The sequence below is a fragment of the Arvicanthis niloticus genome, chromosome 8, assembly GCF_011762505.2.
Source record: "Arvicanthis niloticus isolate mArvNil1 chromosome 8, mArvNil1.pat.X, whole genome shotgun sequence".
Taxonomy (NCBI): domain Eukaryota; kingdom Metazoa; phylum Chordata; class Mammalia; order Rodentia; family Muridae; genus Arvicanthis; species Arvicanthis niloticus.
In genome coordinates this window covers 49,170,617-49,191,166 of record NC_047665.1, presented here as the reverse complement: position 1 = coordinate 49,191,166, position 20,550 = coordinate 49,170,617, and positions in this window count along the sequence as shown.

The following is a 20,550-nucleotide window of genomic DNA, read 5'->3' as shown; positions in this document are numbered from 1 at the left end:
TGCAGAAGTATTGAGTCAAATACACCTGGGTGGTATTGACTTAAAAAACAAATTCAAAATTGGCAGAAAATAAATAAGCCTGTTTCCCAAAGTATGACAAATAAAATCACCCACAAAAAGGAAGCCATGCCTGGAATATAAGTGATAGACAACCTACCAATATTCCAAATAGAAAGTTCCAGAGAGCACTGACAGCCAGCACTGTGTTTCAAATGATGATAATGCATTTCAGGAAATATCAATCTTATGTCAGCCTTGCCCACTAAGATGCATCTGCAACTCATATATAATTTGCCTTAATAATATTAATAATAATAAGTCCACATTCTTACGCCTTGAGCTATAAGGAAAAGTCTAATATGGCGTTTGATGGATGAGAACCTCTCGTGTGTATTCCATCAGCAGTAGACATGCTAAACACTGCATCTTCAACTGTTGAGTGGGGCTTCCCTGGTAGTAGCTTCAGTGACTTGCCAGAATGGTTTCCCTTCATCCTCAAATGTCCACTCTGAAGTACTTGTTCTGCATTTTGTAGTTCTCTAAAATCGCACACAATGACATAGGACATCAATGAAATAGGAATTGAAAAAGAAGACCAGATCAGTTGCAAACATTTAGTCTTACATTGATATAGCATTATACTTGGCTCATATTAATTGAAATTTACTACAAGCAGTATAGACTAATCCAAAATATTTAGCATTGGCTATGAGAGGTAATAATTATGTAAACTAGGCTTACCGTTAGTTTAAGTATTCTATTCATCACTTAATATTACACATTGATTAGCTATTTTTCTTTTTGTGTGTTTGTTTGTTTATTTATGAAGGTGTGTTCTCCATGTGCACATGGGTGTATGTGCATGTCTGTGAGCATGCTTGTATGGGGTATGCACATGGAGGCCAGAGGCCAATGATTGGTGTCTTTCTTGATTGCTCTCCAACTTATTTTTTGAGATAGGGTCTCTCATTGAACCTGGAATACCTAGAATCCTCCTATTTCCATGCCCATAGCACTGTTATGGTCACATGCTGACATACCCAGGTTCTGTGTGGGTTCTGGGGCTCTGGAACTTTGCCCACTGAGCCATCTGTCCAACCACTAATTCATCTATGCTTACTTGTAAACATTTTGTTTGAAGGAAAGTTCTACTATTTGCTTTTTATCACTTTGTCACTGTATTCCGTTGTCACTGTCCAGTACAGTTACTTGTTTTAGACTATCATGACAAAGCCTTTGACATCCATAACTTTATTCTGTCTATTGTCAAACACAGTACCTCATTGATGCCTGCTGGAGGCAGGTCTTCAGCATTCATATTCAATCAATGAACCAAGAGTGGTCTATCAACATAGTAAGCTGCTATCTAAATATTAATAGTGACAGGTGAACACTTAGGTTACATGTAATACACCTGAAAAGATTATGCGAAAAAAACAAAGGCTTTAGTCAAAGCTTATACACTGTTAGCTATGCAAATAAATGCTGGAGAGCTACAGCACACCACTGAGCATAGAGCTAACTACACCTAAAGTTATGAGATACACATTATAATGAATATTCTTATCACAAAATGAAAATTAGGCAAAAGGCAGTGTTGGGATGAGGGTGAATGTGATGAGTGCTTTAGCTGTGGAGACTGCGTCATGCACGTACTCTTATTTTCAAACTCAGCAAGATATGTAAATTAATGACATATATTTTTGTATGTCAATCATCTCTAATAAAATAAATAAGTAAAATCATATCGATGGGATTGTTAAAATACTTGCCTAGCATGTATAAATTCCTGATTTCAGTCCTAAGCCCCTCATAAAATGTGATGCAGTGTTGCAGGCCTGTAACTTCAACACCAGGAAGGCAGAGGATGGAGAAGAAAGATCAGGTGTTCAGGGTCACCCTTGGCTGCATAGTGAGTTGACAACCAGGCTGAGCTACTTTTCCTCCTGCTAAAAAGTTAAAAAGTGCAAGGAAAAGCCAGTAACTTTGTTCAATTTTAAGTACTCTTGATTTTTTTGTTTTTAATGAATATATTTTTTTCTACTTGAGAATATTCGTGTTTAATAAAATTACACATATTAATGATCAAAGATATATCTTTGTTAATTTGATCTTTGCAAAGTTAAAAAGTAATCTTTTGATTAAGTTTATATTTTAGTCTTGATGAATATATTAAAAAGAAATAAATTTTATACTTCATGTTGAGGACATAATGAGCCTTTAAAACATGCTTATATAAGATACTAAGAGCACATTTTCTTTTATTTCTATCAATAATTAATCCCATTGAACTATTTTCAGGATGTAAAAATAGTTAAATTATGTATTTAATTATTTTTCAACATAATATACATTTCATTTAAAAGTCTACTTGAAAACTCTGGTCTTTTAATTCTTCAGCAGTTATGAAAACTGCATCTCATTTTAATTCATTAAGTAGATTCTCAGCCTACTATATGAAGGCACAGAAAATCTATCATGAGTTTGAGAAGAAAATGAAATGCTCTTCATCCTAAACTTTTCTGATATGAATCTTTTGTTCTATCTCAATTTCCTTACTTTCCCCTTTGTTGTCTGTGAACCTGTCCTCATTTTTTTCCCACCTGGTATCTGAGTATTTTAAATTGTTAAACTATTATCCTGAAATTCAATCTAATAAGTTGTTTTTAGAATTAGCACCTCAATATCCAATCCTTTCAGGTAGATTTTATTGGTCAAAATATTCTGTTTTCAGCTTTATTAAAATTTATTTTTACTTGTATATGCATGTTTTATATATGAGTATGTGTGCATTTGAGTGTAAAACAGTTGAGTGTGATGGTTGGTTTTAATTGTTAACTTGACACAGCCTAGAATCTCTTGAAAGAGAATCTCAGTGAGAGAGCCTCCCAATCAGGTTGGCCTATCGTATATATGATGGTTTGTATATGCTTGGACCAGGGAGGGCATTGTTGGGAGGTGTGGCCTTGGAGCAGGTGTAGCCTTGTTGGAGTAAATGTGGCCTTGCTGGCGTAGATGTGACACTGGATGTGGGCTTTAATATCCTCGTGCTAGCTGCCTAAGAGCCAGTATTCTGCTAGCAGCCTTCAGATGAAGATGTAAAACTCTCAGCTCCTCCTGAACCATGTTTGCCTGGATGCTGTCATGTTTCCTGCCTTGATGATTATGGACTGAGCCTCTGAATCTATAACCCAGCCCCAATTAAATGTTGTTTTTTTAAGAGTTGCCTTGGTCATAGTGTCTGTTCACAGCAGTAAAACCCAAACTAAGACAGTATATTTGTATACTGTTTTTTTGACAACTGGTACTGATGTACAATTACCCAGTTTGAAGTGAGCAGTACCATTCTCTGGTTTTGAACCTTACGTATGGGTAGAGAAAGCAAGCTGAGCACTAAGCATGCATGCATGCAATACCTGTCTCTTTACTATGGATGTAATGTAACTAACTGCTTCAAGTTCTGCAGCTTTCACTTCCCTGCTATCATAGACTATAACCTATAAGCTGAGCAAACCCTTTTCTCTGTGTGTTACAATCAAGGTATTTTATCTTAGTAGTCAAAATGAAACTAGAACATGGGTATTCCAGTAGGCCAATCAAAGTAGGCTTTTCCTCAGATGCTGGAAGTACTGCCTGTTTGGATACATGGGACTTTACTGTCTGGACATATACTAAAGTTTCATTTTTCTATGTAAATCAAAGGAAGAAAAAAAAGAGTTGAGTTTTTCCTCAGATGCTGGAAGTACTGTCTGACTTTAAGAAAAAGTCTGTTACCAGAATCTGCTCTAAGCTAAAGAAGCCACCTTGCTGCGGGTAAGTTCTTCTTCAGGGCAGCCTATTACCAATGGCTGAGTTACAGGACAGTGCGAAGACCCAAATATTTAAAATCCCAGCTTACTGTCAATGCAAAAGTAGCTTAGACTATAGAATACTTTGACTTATTTAACACGTTGGAGATAGATATTGACTTTGGGAACCATTTCCCTTTTTAGCTTCTATGTTGAACCATGGCTATGGTAGCTAAGTCTATACACATTGTTCCAGATGGAGAAGATAGAATACAAACTTGAGTAACAGAGTTTTTAATGTTGCAATACACTGATCAGGTCTAAACTCCCATTATTGAGAAATAAGATCAGTAGGAATAAAAATAGTTTTCAAATGCTTTCCAGTGTAAACAAACTTATAGAAGGCACTCTCTATTACCCGTGAAGGCAGTTGTACATGTCTCCAAGAAACTAGACAGCGTATCATTGAGGATGATGATTCTCTGGAGCAGTCGACCTAAAGCACTGCTCTTAAACATCAATGTAAAGCACATGGTTTTGTTTGTTTGTTTATTTTTGTAATGTGGACTGTGAAGCCATTATTTCAGAGGCTGTAAAAACATGACCTTCAGTAAATCTCAGTGGTTGCTCATGAACTGTTGGATACATGGGACTTTACTGTCTGGACATATACTAAAGTTTCATTTTTCTATGTAAATCAAAGGAAGAAAAAAAAGAGTTTAGTTAATGAAGAGTGTGTGAGCACCACTCATTCCATCTTTGCACTGAGTTCAGAGAGGAAGGTGGCTTCCTCTTCAAAATAGACATCGGCCCTGAAGGAATCATCCCAATGTCCCCTGAAAGACCAGTGAAGTTATTTCAATCTGACTCAGGATTCCAGTCCTGTAAATCCTCCACTGAAGGTTGCTTGCTGAGTAATACCAGGGTTGTTTTAGGATTTTGGTTTAGTGTGGCTGGCAAAGCCAAGATGGGAAGTTTTGGTTACTTGCAGTTTTGAAATGTGTCATATGGAAGCTTGAACAGAAATACTCACAGGACAAAGATCAAAAGTTCTCCAAATTCTCTGCTAGATTTTAGACTGGAACTATTCTATTTTTATCTATATACAAGTACATGTGAGTGTGTATGTACATATATGTACATGTGTGTGAGTGTGAATTAGTGTGTGTGTGTGAGTGTATATAAATGTGTGTGTTTGTGTATGCGAGTATGTATATGTGTGTGTGCACCCACGTGTGTCCTTGGCACTTGTGTTGAGTGCAGTGAACAACATATGGAAGTCAGTTCTCTCCTTCCACCATGTGGGTTCTAAGAATAGAACTCATGTTGTCAGATTTGGTAAAAAGTCTGTTTACCTACTGAGCTATGTCACTCATAATGGCACTATTATTTCAAGAAAATTAAATCATAAAACAAGCTGAAATCCCCAACACTCTTCAGAGCACATCCAAAATAACAGTATTTCCAATCACACTGCATTCAACTGGTTTGCTCATTTATTCAGTCAGTGATGTAGAAATATGGACTTTAAAGAACAATAGCAGGCTAACATCAATTTATGTGGCTACTAATAGCACTGACAGCTGCTTTTCCACAGGCAGTCACTTTAGTGAAGCAAACATATTGTCCTGTCCAGCAGGACATTAAACAGGGGTCCGAGGAGGTCACCTGAGAGGGGGAGAGGGGTACAGGCAAAGACGCCAAGAATGGCAATCTGTCTATAGTCTGATCAAATCACCATTTTAATTTTTTCACACAGGGGTTATATACACAAAAAGGCAGAATGTGGGGAAGGAGATGACGCAGGAGTGTAGGTGTTCAGGGGGAGTACAGATATCTTTCAGAACAGTGTGTCAGCTGGATGAAGGTTCAGAGGACAGGACACTATGACTCCGCCTGATTCACTTGTTCTTATCTAAGTCGGTACTATTCACCAGTACTACTTATCTACAAGGTCTATGACTATCCACAAAACCTATGACTGCTTGTTCTTATCCAGGCTGGTAAATTTCCACCAAAGCTGCTTGTTTACAATATCTTATAGCTATCTGTTTCAGTGTTTTTCCACAGAGACCGAGACTTTGTGTTAGCAGGCTGACTTAGGCCTATGGCTGAATTTAGGCCTTCAGTATATAAGCAAAGCTGCCCATGACAACATATATAGGCCTCAGTGTTCAAATGTGCCGACATCCACTTGGCATTTTCTCATTTGCTCTATTTATTTTTTGAGATTTATTTTCTTTTAATCATGTGTATGTTTATGGGTGTGCAAGTGAAAGCAGGTTAACATGGAGTCAAGGGTCCAGATGCCCCTAGAGCTAGAATTACAAGTCATTGGAAACCACCCAACATGGGTTCTGGAAACTGAACACAAGACCTCTGCAAGAGCAGTATGCACTCTTAACTCTCAGCTGTCTCCCAAGTCCTTGCTATGGATATTGATGAAGCTTATTTCTAAATGTGACAAGTGAGGGACAGTGTGTTCCTTTACTATATTTCTTCAGAGCTGTGTGAGTCTTAGGCTCTTGGCCACATGCTATTCTGTGGGACTGTTTGCTGGTCTACAGCCTTGATGGTGTTTAAATACAGTCGATGAAAGAGAATACATGTATACAAACTCCTTGAAGGAATACTGGGAATGGTAGTGTATATTCACTTCACAGGGGAGTCTGAGGGGGTATGGTTATCTATTTGAGGCCAGACTTGGTTACACATGTATCAAAAGAAAATTCCTTTTCTCACTTAAACTTTTCTCCATTATTTTCCTTTCCTTTTCCATACCTCTTATGTTTGATGTCACTGGAGAGATGTCTCAGCAGATGAGTGTGGTGAATGAGAAAGCATAAAGATCTGAGTTTGAGCTCCTAACACCCATGGAAAAAGTTGGCCGTAACTGTGTGTAACTCACACATCCTAAGTTTGGGAAGCAGAGGCAGGTGGATCCCAGAAGCTTGCTGGCTAGCCACAGTCAGGAGCTTCTGCTCAGTGTGAGGTTTTGTTGCAAAGCAATAGGGATAAGGCTCGGAGCATTAGAGGAAAGCACCTGGCATTTTCCTTTGGCTCTTGTTTATGTGCACATATGCACTACGCTCCTTACACATGCAAAATTAGAACTGTATAAGTGCACAGATTTCTGCTTTGTAAGGAGTGTTAGCTTGCTAGGATTGCTCTAATAAAATGACACAGACTGTGTGGCTTACACAATAGGTACTAACTTGGCCATAGATCTGGGGATATTGGTAAAAGATTAATGCATTCTAGGGGTTGGCTTCCTCTGAGACTCCTCTCCTTGGTTACTTACTAACGTGGTTGGTTATTAACTATCTTATTGGCTGTCCCACTATTGTAGTTTGTGTCATTGACCATCCCCATTGTGAAAATTCAATGCAAATGTGCTCCTTGTGTCTTGCTTTTTCTTCTGCAAGAACTCCCTTCACATTAGATCTAGTCTTGCTTTAAAATCCTATTTAAAACACCTCAAAATGCTGTCTCTTGTTCTAAGATACTGAGAATTAGGAATCCAAAATATAAGAGGTTTTTAGCCTATGAAAACAAGTGAGAAACCATGGATGAGAACAAAGATAAAGCAACCACTGGATCATTGAATAGGAGAGGTGATATTAAGGGGTCAAGAAGAGGGAGGCCTGGAGGTTAGAATCCAAGTAATCCTTTGGAAACTCCAGTAATCATGAGTCCAACTGAATGTAACTAACACTCATGTCCTGTGACACAATTCTTGGCTCTATAGTATCTCTATAGGAAAAGAAAGATTCTAGTGCAAGTTTTAACAGACAGGACATCATAAAACACCCGGGTTATGTGTTAAACAAATGCAAAGAAAATCAAAGTTACTATAGATGTTTTAAAAACTAAACTAAAAAGAAAAAGCATCTGGAACAAGGTATTGCAAATGTTTCAACACCTCAGCTGTTCTCTAAATATATAAAAGGAAAAATTAGAAATTTTAGAATTTTAAAGCTGCACACCAGCTAACATAACCCTCAGACATGAAGTTTGGATATAGGTTTGATATTTTACTAATGAGTGAGATTTTTATGAAAATGGCTGAAATAAATAATTGAGAGATATCTCAGTAGTTCAGTGTAATTGCTGCTCAATCTTGAGAATAGGAATTCAGCTCCCAGCACCCACATCAGGGACCTCATCAAAGCTCTGTAATTCCAGGTACAAGGCATCTGATATTCTTTTCTGGTCTCCTTGTGCATTCACACACACACACACACACACACACACACACACACACACACACACCAAGATAAATCCTAAAAATGGCTGAAATGTTGTGGAAACCATAAACCATAGTTTACAATAAAATCATAAACATAATATATAAACGCATAGTCACAATACAACCAAATAATTTGATTTATCTTAGGACGAAAAGCAGTCAAGATATGGTGTTTCAATATTTACATAAATATGAAGTAGATGTTTCTATTTAGGTTCCATATAATTATAGAGAACAGAACTACTGTCAGTGAATACAATTGTAGTGGCATGGCTTAGGGCTTGCTTCAAAAGAGTATCTTAATTAACTGGGTCAGTTGGCATATTTTCACAAAATGAACTTGAGAATTTATTGTTTGTTACTTAAAAATAGAAAAACGAAAAAGGAGGGGGGGTTTCTAAACCTAGACTACTTGAATATCTTGGACTTTTCCTTGGATTTGAAGTGTTCATTTATATTTATCTGAGCCTATTAAAACAGCAGAAGAGGGTAGAGAATAATTTCCCAGTGCAAAGCAAAGCGACTTTGAAGCAAAGATCTAAAAAACACTTGCAGATAGTAGGAAGTAGATTCCATGAGGAAGCTGGAGATGATGAGGAAACAGATTCCACAAAGAAACTGTTCTTGATAAAAGGTAGATGTGTTAGTTTCTAAGGGTAGATGCCTTGCTGCTTCAGGAGAGCAGCCTTTTTTCTAGTGCATTCTCAAGTAATTTGTGCTAATAGTCAGTTCCACAGGAAATAGGATGGGACCTCTTGCTATGATAATCCATTTCCAGAGAGGTGTTAGACTTATGCCAAATGTACTGCAAGTGTCTTTAAACTTTTTCCTAATTATAATGACTGCCCCTGTAAATTTTGGAACTAATGGTATTTGACATGACATTTAAGAGTAAGGAGATGGCTCCTTACTCTTAAACTCTGAGCCTCCTTTCAATAATTTGAATAGGATAAAGAACATCAATCCATTGTTTCAAATGCCTATTTATAGCCTCTTGTATATTCAACACATTAGTGACATTTTTTTTTGCTAAAGGATTTACAAAAGTAGCTGTCTTAACTTCTTGTGTCAAAGCAATTGCAGAAGCAATGGTGCTAGTAATTAATGTAATTAAAGCGTTTATACCAGCAATAATCAAGCCCACTACCCTCTTACTTCTGCTTAAAGCCTGACTCACTGCTTCCAGTACTTGCAAGCTTTTTTCAGAATACCAAGATTCTGTGATACTCAGGGCAATAAAACAAAAGCTGGCTGATAAACCTCTATAACATCCATACCAGGTTTCAACACACTAACACAATTAGAAGGTGTACAATTAATGCAACTTACATTAAATACTGTAGAAGAAACAAAAGTAATTTTAACTTGACAATTGAAAGAGCCTTAACACATGTGCTAACATCTGCTTCAAATCCAGATCCTGCCCCAACTTTATCTCTTGCTAACATAACATCATAGAAAACTGCAGCTAAGTTTCAAATATGTCTTTTAAAATGTCCAGACTTCCAAATGAAGACTGTTGTTATTTCCAATATTGGATTGATTTCTAGACCAGTCCATGATTGAGTCCGAATAACTGGTCACATAATGATAAGAATCATTATGACTTCTCTTTTTGATTCTCTGTCCTCAATCAGGTATTTATTATGGAAAGAGGGCATGTTTGTGTTTTTCTGCAGGATGCTGAAGGAGCATGGGGGCTTCCAGAGTGATGGGTGAGACACGTTGTTGCTGGGACAAAGAAGGATGCTGACCTGTGAGCTTGCTGAGTGCCCAGACAACGGTGATTGGGAAGCTGTATTGGACATATGTTCTGACCCACCTTTGCTTACCTATACCTCAAATGGGAATAGCTGCCTTGCCTCAAGATTTTAGACCTTGTGAAACAGAGAATCAAAAAGAGAAGTTATAATGACTCTTGTATTTTTCTTAAAGGTGACCAGTCATTCAGACTCAATCATGGACTGGTCTAGAAATCAATCCAGTATTGGAAATAACAGTCTTCATTTGAAAGGCTGGTTCTGGATATCTATTCTTAACTAAACATTATAACATATAATGTACAATGAATTTAGTTAAATATTCTGGTTATTAACATAAACTTCAACTGTAAGGAAAGATTACTTTTTATTTAATAACAAGTTGTCTAAGTGTAGTGTGTCTTAGGATTATATTATAGATATTTTGTTAGTAGTATTAAATAAGATAATCTTGTTGGCTAGTTTTATATCATTATAGAAAAATATTTGAGTTATTCAAGTTATAAAGGGAAAGGTCGATTAATGCTCGTAGCTTTCTTGGTTACATGCCCAGACGGCCTTGCTGCTTAGGCCTGTAGTAAAGCAGAACACTGTAGTGGGAATGTATAGCTGAGAAAAACTACTTACATTCTAAGATAAGAAGAAAAATCAGTGAGGACAGGAACACAGAAGCCATGTTCTCCCTATCAAGGACAAGTCTCCTGAGGACCTGAAGTCTTACTGCTAGACTCCATCTCTTCAGATCCTAATGCATCCAAGTGGAAACGTCATCAAACACACGGGCCCTATGCTAGCATTCCAGATCAATACTTCAGCAACTATATACAACTGTAATCTCATCAATCCCTCAAAAAGCTACTTTTGACCTAAAATGTGTCCTGTCTGCAAGATATACTAGGGCACAAGTGGCATAAAACTTGTGGGAGTAGCCAAACAATATTTTATTTGACTTCAGGACCGTGAGATAGAACCCTTATTGGGTAACCAAACAAGAGAATAGTTAAGCAAGAGACCTAGGATAAAACCAAATACTACTGGTTTAAATAAATAAATATATATATAAATATTTCTATATTTATATATATATATATTCCATATATATATAAATATTTAAATATTTAAATAAATATTTAAATAAATAAATATATAAATATTGATATATATATATCAATGAAATGACTCCTAATGATATTCTGCTATACTCATAGATCAGTGCCTTATACATTACACACACACAGACACACAGAGAGAGAGAGAGAGAGAGAGAGAGAGAGAGAGAGTCTTTGGAACATACAGCTCTAAATGAGATGTCTCCATCAAATCCCTCACCTTGGAGCTCAGGGAACCCAATGGAAGAAGAGTCAGAGTTTAAGAGCCAGAATAGGTGGAGAACACCAAGGGAACAAGACCCTATGAATCAACTATGCAAGGCTCATATGAACTCACAGAGACTAAAGCAGCAAGCACAAATGGTCCTGTAGCAGGTCCTCTTCAAATACATTAACAGTTTTCAGGTGAGTGTGTTTATGGGGTGCCTGTGTGAACAAGTGGGTCACTGATTCTTGTGCCTGCTCTTGGGGCTCTTTTTCTTCTCTTGAGTTGCCTTGCCTGGCCTCCATGTGATGGTTTTTGTTTTATCTTACTATATTTCTTCTTTTTGCATCCAGTTATTATATCTTAGAAGCTTGTTCTATTCTAATGAAGAGATAGAAATAGAGTGGATCTGAAAGGGGAGGGGAAGTAGAGGGAGGGAAACTGTAATCAACATAAAAATGTGTGTGAAAAAATTGGCATACACCCATACCTGATGTTCTTGAAGCCCAATAGGTGTAAAATTAAAAATAAAAACAGAGTTCCAGAGTTTGCTAAATTATGTCCCTTAAAACTGAACACATTTTAGGCTAAAAATATTAAGTGTTCAAATCCTCACATCTGTAGGGAAATCCACCAAGGAAATGGAAATTAAAACTGCCTTAACTTCTCATCTCACCCCAATCAAAACAAACAAACAAACAAAATGACAATAAATGGTAGAAAAGACATAGGGAAAAAGATGCTCATATCATTTCAAGTGGGAATGGAAATGAATATAGTCAGTATCCTATGTCACTGTGGCAGTTTATCATAAAACTAGAAGTAGAATGATCATGTGATCAGACTCTTCTATTCTTGGGTATATGGCACAGGACTCTGACTTTTCACTTAGACACTTGCTAATAAGCAACCATCGCCGTGTATTCACAATACCCGGGAAAGGGAAACAGACCGGATGTCTATCAGCAGATAACTGAACAATAAAATTGTGGCACATATAAAAAACAGAATTTCATTGAGCCTCAAAGAAAAAAATTAACCCATGAAATGTGCAGGGAAATTGATGGAACTAGAAAATATTAGACTCCAAAAGACAAATACTTTACACATTTTAACTTGAGTTATGAAACTAGAAATAGAAACATGAGAAAAAAGATGGTTTTGTTTTTGAGTTTGCATTTTAATTGTAAGTTTTCCCTCTTCTTTTCCCAACCTCTAAACCCTCCTATATATGCTTTCCTGTGCTCCTTCAAATTCATGGCTTATATTTCCATTAATTATTACTGCATGAATATATGTATTTGTATATATGTATATATGCCCGAATAGAACATATTGAGTCTATATAATGGTACTTATCTGTGTTTTTTAGTTTTGCTTTTTTTAATTATTAACGAAGTTTTGTTGCATTCTAACTTATTTATTTTGTATGCATTAATGTGCACATGTGTATGCACACACACGTTTTATGGCATCTGTATAGAGGTCAGAGGACAACTTGTGGAATTTAGTTTCTCTTGTCACCAGCTCCAAAGCTCTCATTTTAAAATAAATGTTTAAGAATGATCTTGTCTTATTTTGTTATGCATAATTAAAGTTTGTATATTTAATATGCTACTTTACTTACTTAAAAAAAGGTGCTGGGAAAAAATATTTGAGCAAATACTTGTTTTTAACAGTGAGGCCTTTAAAGCTAGTAGTGTTTTCTTTAGACAACCTGACTTTAATGCTGTTAGGGAAACTGATATCTCAGATCTATCTGTAGTCTTTACTGACTCTTGTTTCATCAATACTTCTTTTCAGGGTCAACTATAACTTTCCATCCTATATGGGTTCCTGTAGGTGACAACTCATCTAAAGTTTTAATGCAACCTTTAATTTAAATACTGATTACATGTGAAGAAAAATAATCTCATGACATAAAACACATGCTCTTTCCACCTCCATCTCCATCTTCTCCTTCATCCTTCTCTCTCCCCTCCTTTTCCCCTCTTCCTCTCCTCCCCTTCTCTCTCACTCTTTTCCTGTCTCCCTCTCTTCCTCTCTTCCTGTCTCCCTCTCTCCCCCTTTTCTTTCTGGCCTTTATGTTTTTCTTTTTTTTTTCTATCTGTTTTTGAAAATAGCCTCTTTTCTCACACAATATATCCTAATTATAGTTTTCCTGTCCCGTTCCTCCCCCCGCCCCCTTTTCTCTCATCTGAATCCACCCCTTTCTGTCCTTCATTAGAAAAGGACATGTCTAAGAGATAAAAACAAAACGGAACAAAATAAGATACAATAAAATAAACCAAAAACCAAATAGAAGTTGGATAAAGCAGCCCAACAGAAGGAGAGGAGCCCAGGAGAAACCATAAGAAACAGGCCCACTCATTCTCACTCTCTGGAGTCCCATAAAAACATATAGTGAACTGAAAGTCATGATATATACCCAGAGGGGCAGACCCTTGTAGGTTCTGTGCTTGTTGCTTCAGTCTCTATGGGTTCATATGAGTTTTGAGCATGTTGATTTAGATGGTCTTGTTCTCCTGGTATCCTTCATCCAACCTGGCTTTTACACTCTTTCTGCTTCCTCCTCCAAAGGATTCCCTGAGCCCTGAGGGTAAGGGTTTGATGGAGGCAATTATTTGGAACTCTGTGGTCAAGGGTTCACTCATTCTCAGCTAACGGCTGGCTCTTGTACTCTGTATGTGTTCTTATCTGCTGTAGGAGGTAATGATGCTTTTCTGACGATGGCTGAACAAGGTACTGATCTATGAGTATAGCAGAATATTATTAGGACTCATTTTATCACTACTTTTCTTAAGACCAGTAGTATTTGGTTTTGTCCTAGGTCTCTAAGCTATCTAGTCTCTTATTGTTCTTGGTCACCAAAGCAGTATCAGGTACAGGTTCCATCTTGTGGAACAGCTTTAAATCAGACATTGCTAAAATTAAGGCCATTTGAGGAATGGTATGTAATTCTAGTGCATCAATAACTTCCTGATATATATGAAGGTAATCCTAATGACGTGTCCTAATTATGGGGGAGATAGAGTCCCAACTGGCCATCTCTTTTCATCAAACAAAGCTTCCAATACAGGGATTGGGATATATCCAATTGAGTTGTTGACCAAATGTATCCCATGGAAATCCACAAACAACTAAACAACTCAGGCTGTTACCAAGACAAAGAGATCTTAATGGGAAAAAATGATCATAAATAGTAAGGTAACAGAATAAACATGCTATGAATGTAGAGGGGAGGCTTTGTGGAGAGGAAGGGGGCAGGCACAAGGGAGACCAAACATCAAAGAAGAATCAACAAGCTCCAAGTACATATGAAAATTCTATAATAAAGCCCATTGTTGCATATATGATTTTAAAAACTAAGAAAGGATCGCCTGTGAACGTTTTCAAAAAAATATTGCTTTACTTCTTAATATTTGCATAGCAAAAATGCATGTCTGTTTCATAACTTCAAAGCTTATTTATGAACAGCCTTAAATTTAACTCAAGTATTCACCTTTCTTCCTTCATTGCTCCCAAATTTTTTGTCTTCTAAGATCATTTTCATTTATTTATAGTATTACTATGTAAAATGTTCAATAATTATTTCTTGATCTGTCAAGGTTAGAACTTATATCTTAGTGCTCTTTTAAACCATGCCTCAATATTAATGAGTTATTAATGTGTGTGTGTGTGTGTGTGTGTGTGTGTGTGTGTGTGTTTGTGGCTGTGTGTGGGTATGTATAGTGACTGCAGGTGCTTACCAAGGTCAAAAGCATAGAGCTGATGACCTGGATGGATCTGGTGTTCCAAGCAATTGTGAACCTCCTGACCAGGGCACTAGGAACTGAACTCAGGTCCTCTGGAGCACATACTTTTATCAAGTCCTCTCTCCAGCCAATAGTTTTAGGCTTCTATAAAGTGTGGCAAGGCATGGTATATGCCCATGATTTCTTCATATTCAGTAACCTTTTTATTTCCCAGCTACTATTTATAATATTGTTTTAATGCACATATGACATTTTAAATTGGAAGATATAATATTTAAATGATTAATACAAATTCAGTATTTTGGTTGAATTTTATGGGCTTATTCTAATGGTAAAAAACCAACCAACAACACTCCTCTGTTGTGATTATATTAAAATTAACTAACGTCAAAAGGATATAAAATTTTAAAAGAGGATGCAGCTAAATCAGGTGCTTTAGGTATATGGTCCAGGTGAAAATTTTTCTATCTTATATCCATAGTTGTTCATAAATTATAAAATTGTTATGGTGTATAGCTAAAACATTATTTAAAGTGAGCTTTTACTTTTATGGACTTTGCAATTACCTTATAAACTTTCTGTTTGACTCAAGCTTTGTCACCAGCTGATTGGAAATAACATCTGCTTCTTCATGGCAATTTTTATTGCATGAATACAGTTCTTGGCTAGGTGCCTCACTCTTTCCTAGAGTCAATTGATTTCCTATGTGTATACCTTGCTGCTCCATCAGGAACCTGAGAATTACACCCCTTTAACCCTAGAATGAAATCTCTGGGGTCCTATAAAATATAGCAGCTATCTCATTAGGATCCAGTTGCTGTTCTGAGGAAATATATCTGTAAGCCATTTAGGAATAAAAAAAAATGAAAAGGAGTATGACCTCTGAATGGAGAAGTATTTATTTTTCATGTTTAATTTCCTTTGGAATTAGGTGCTCAGAAGAGTGTGTCCTTAGGAGCCGAGAGGTATTGGCTGATGTGCATCTGATTTTGTTAATGTCATGTTTAGCAGCAACCAGATTCTGAATGTTTGTTAGAATTCTATGTTTTCCCTACTGTAGCATTGAATCTATTTCCTTTCTCCCGTTCACTCCTGTTTCCACTTAATAACCTTTCACGGTGCATTCGAAACAGCCATGTTCTTCATAGTAACTAAGTGAATTCTTGGATTCGAAACAGTGGGTAGTAAGATGTCAGTTTTGTAGGTCTATCTCTACCATTTAAGCAAATACATTTTTATGTGGCATGCTCAAGAATCCAAACACTGCAATAATTGGGTTTGATAAACCATACAAAGGGCAATCTTCACAAAATGCCACAGATTTGGCTCTTAAGAAATGCTGAAATAGGACCGAGGCACCCACACTTGGTCTTCCTCCTTCATGAGCTTCATGTGGTCTGTGAGTTGAATCTTGGCTATTTCAAGCTTTTGGGCTAATATCTGCTTATCAATGAGTAAATACCATGTGTGTTCTTTTGTGATTGGGTTACCTCACTCAGGATGATATTTTCCAGTTCCATCCTTTTACCTAAGAATTTCTTGAATTCATTATTTTTTAATAGCTGAGTAATACTCCATTGTGTAAATGTACCACATTTTTTGTATCCATTGCTCTGTTGAAGGACATCTGGGTTCTTTCCAGCTTCTGGCTATAAATAAGGCTGCTATGAACATAGTGGAGCATATGTCCTTGTTATATGTTGGCGCATCTTCTGGGTATATGCCCAGGAGTGGTATAACTGGGTCCTCAGGTAATGTTGTGTCCAATTTTCTGAGGAATCGCCAGACTGATTTTCAGAGTGGTTGTACCAGCTTACAATCCCACCAACAATGGAGGAGTGTTCCTCTTTCTCCACATCCTTGCCAGCATCTACTATCACCTGAGTTTTTGATCTTAGCCATTCTGACTGGTGTGAGGTAGTATCTCAGGGTTGTTTTGATTTACATTTCCCTGATGACTAAGGATGTTGAGCAATTCTTAAGGTGCTTCTTGGCCATTTGAGTTTCCTTAGTTGAGAATTCCTCGGTTCTACTTAGAAGGAGTAAGAAAATACTCAAGGGAGCAAATATGGAGACAAAGTGTGGGACAGAAACTGAAGGAGGGGCCATCTGGAGACCATTCCACCTGGGTATTCATCCATGTGCAGTTTCCAAAGGTAGACTCATGTGGATGTCAGGAAGTGCATGCTGACAAAAGTCTGATATAGCTATCTTCTTAGAGGTCTGCCAGAGTCTGACATATTTGGAGGCAGATGCTAACAGCTAACCATTGATCTGATCAAGGGGTTCCCAATGGAGAAGTTACAGAGAAGACTGAAGGAGCTGAAAGTGTTTGTGGCCCCATGAAGAGAGCAACAATACCAACCAACCAGAGCTCCCCAAGGTCTAAACCACCAGCCTGGGAGCACATAGGGAAGGACCCATGACTCCAGCTGTATATGTAGGGGAGGATGGCCTTGTTGGACATAGGTGGGAGAGGAGATCCTTGGTCTCATGAAGACTGGACACCTAGTGGGGGGGAATTCGAGGGTGGGGAGGTGGGAGTGGGGGAGTATGTGGGGGCACATCCTCATAGAAGCAGGAGGAGGGGAATGGGGTAGGGGGCTCCTGAGTGGGGGGAATGGGGTAAAGGGATAAAATCTGAAATGTAAATATAATATCCAATAAAAAAGAAAAAAATGAAAAAATGAAAGGCTGAAATAAGCATGATTTCAACACCTATCTTATGAAAACATTTGAACAGTTCTTTTTTATACCAATTCTTCCTGTGATTCTTTACATTGCTGTTGCCCAATTGTAGAGGGTTATTTTAAGAAAAATCTCATATCACTGATAACATTTATTATCTCTTATCACCTTATTCTTAAATGGGTTATGCACTTTTATTATAACTTGAAATCTGTTCTTTAAATGTGTGTGTGTAAGGTATCGGAAATATTTAAATGTTAAAAGTGCTAAATTACCAAACTGGAGAAATTGGATTCTGATTAATTTTTACATGCCTTTTATGACATACTCTCTTAAGGATATGGCACAATACCTTTAAGTGTTTCCATAAATATTTCAATAACATCAATTCTAGTGTAGAAATGCCCATGTCTGTTATTCCTGGGTTTAGCTTTGCTCTAATGATATGGTCCCAGACACTTGTGTAGAAAAGCAGAGAAGCATCTGAATTACAGGGCATATGAGATGAGAGTAATTCAGCTGCCATGGCCGGCTTTTCTAATATTCATCTCAGTGAGAAATTTCTCAAGGGAATCCACCATAGGGAAAAATATGCAGCATAAAAGCAACTCGTGCTTTAAGGGTATTTTTGTCCCATACCTCATGGCTTCGTGCCACAAGGCAATTCCATAATTGCTACTGTCCTGGGAGATGGTAAAGCTGTGGTTTTGGCTGATGGTACACTTACATGTACACACGGGCTAATTTATAAATAGCTAGTAGATCATTTGTAGGTATGAATTTTCTGTCTATTATTCAGAAACTTGCCCATAAATATTGCAACTCTCAATGCAGCGCTACATAAATCTTAAGCAACAGTGGTTGAGGTTAAACTTTGAGTGGTAACTGGATGGCAGTCAGCCCAATTGACAGTTCAAAGCAGGTGACATCCATGGGAGCTGAGCAGGAAAAATAATAAACATGGCCCAAGTAGTGTCTTTGAGGTATAGACATGTGTCACAAACAACCCCAGCATAACATAGAGGTTATTCAACAAAATATCAAAGGAGTCAATATATCTCTCTCAAAATAAAGATAAAAGACATACAAGGCAGGCATCATGATGAGTGTCTGTAACCTCAGCACTCAGCGGTAAGAGATGGGAGGTTTACCCTGAATTGAAGACACCCTGAATTGAAGACACCCTGAATTACATAATGAATTCTAAACCCACCTGTCCCCTGTCCTACAAAGGAAAGTTCTGTCTCACAACAACAATATGTGTGTGTGTGTGTGTGTGTGTGTGTGTGAGAGAGAGAGAGAGAGAGAGAGAGAGAGAGACAGAGAGACAGAGACAGAGAGAGAGACAGAGAGAGACAGAGAGAGACAAAGAGACAGAAAGAGACAGAGATAAACAGAAAGACAGGGACAGAGAGAGACAGAGATAAACAGAGACAGGGACAGAGAGAGACAGTCAGAGAGAGAAGGAAGAGTGGAAGAAGAGAGGTGGACAGGAAGAAAGAAAAGAAGAAAGGGAAAAGGAAGGAAGAAAGGAAGGAAGGAGAAAGACACTCATGGGTAATATTTGTGGGATAGCTCTGTTCCCAAGAAGGAAATTATGATTTTTACACTCATTCCCTAGTTCCCATAGTGCTCCAGTATTCGCCCCCTCCCTAGATTAAAATTGGAGCCCCTGTTAAAATCTAGAGTCCCACAGGACAGTCTCAAGATATTCCAATCACTGGTGCCCACTTGCCTCTCACTAGTACCAAAACCTCCTTTCAATTGTAACCCCCAAACTACTCGTATACAGTGCCCCAAACATATGATCTGCTTCCCATATGCACATATAAAAGGTATCCTACCCCTCATCATAGTTCCAAATGATCACAAAATCAAGAATTTAAAATGTGATCCCAGAAACAATGAAACTATAATAAAACAGAAACATTTCAAGGCATTGTGATAAGCAAAATTTTCTGGAAACATAGAAAGGTACCAGAAACCAACCCAGAACTTCATACAAACACAGCAAAAAGTATGAAAGTAGAATTTTTCCTACCATACAGAAAATAGTCAAGACAGTAGAGTGAAAAAAATATTGAGGAGTTATATACCAGGTAGGAGGTTAAAATCCTGAACATTTAAGGAGTGCAAAAACATTCAACAGTAAAAACTGTTCCAATTTTAAAAAAAATGAACAAAGTATTCAAATAGATGTTTTTCACAACAGATACAAATGGCCAACAGGCATATCACAAATACTTAGCATCACTAAGCATTGTGGAATACAACACCAAGCCACCTCAAGGAGTCATTTCACTTTTGGATGGCTGCCATCAAAAGGGAAGTAAATCCTGAAAGTAGGTGAGCTCTTACAGAGTTTGAATCAGTTTAGGTTATTGCAGACAATATGATGAATATCATAGAGCTTCCTCAAAGGGGGGAGGAGGGGGGATTGAAATATCAAAAAAGAAAATCTAGCAACATTTGTAAATCCAAACACAGAACTGACAGAATTGTTCACTGAGGAATGAAGGGACTGAATGGAAGTTGATATGGATAGTAATGTATCAGAATATCAAGCCACAGAGTGGGTGAAACCCAACACAGGTGGTAACACCAGTTTAGGAAGATGGTTGCATAGTACTAAAATAAGCCTAGTGTATAAAGATGAGAGTCACATGATCTCATTTGTGAGAGCTCAAAGACTTTAGACTAAAGTATGTTGTTGAGATAAGCTTTCTATACACTATGTGAAAGTGAGTTTATTTGGTTTAATAAAGAGCTGAATAGTCAATATCTAGGCAGACGAGGATAGGGGAGACATCGGCACAGATAAGAACTCTGGGAAAGAATCAGACACGAGTGGTTCTCTAAGCCAAAGAAACAGAAGCAGAGGAAGAAACAGGTGCCAGTATTGAGGAACCTTGTGACCAAAAGTAGATTAGTAGAAACATGTTAATTTAAGTTATAGGATCTAGTTGGGATCAAGCCAGCTAAGGCCATGCTTTCAT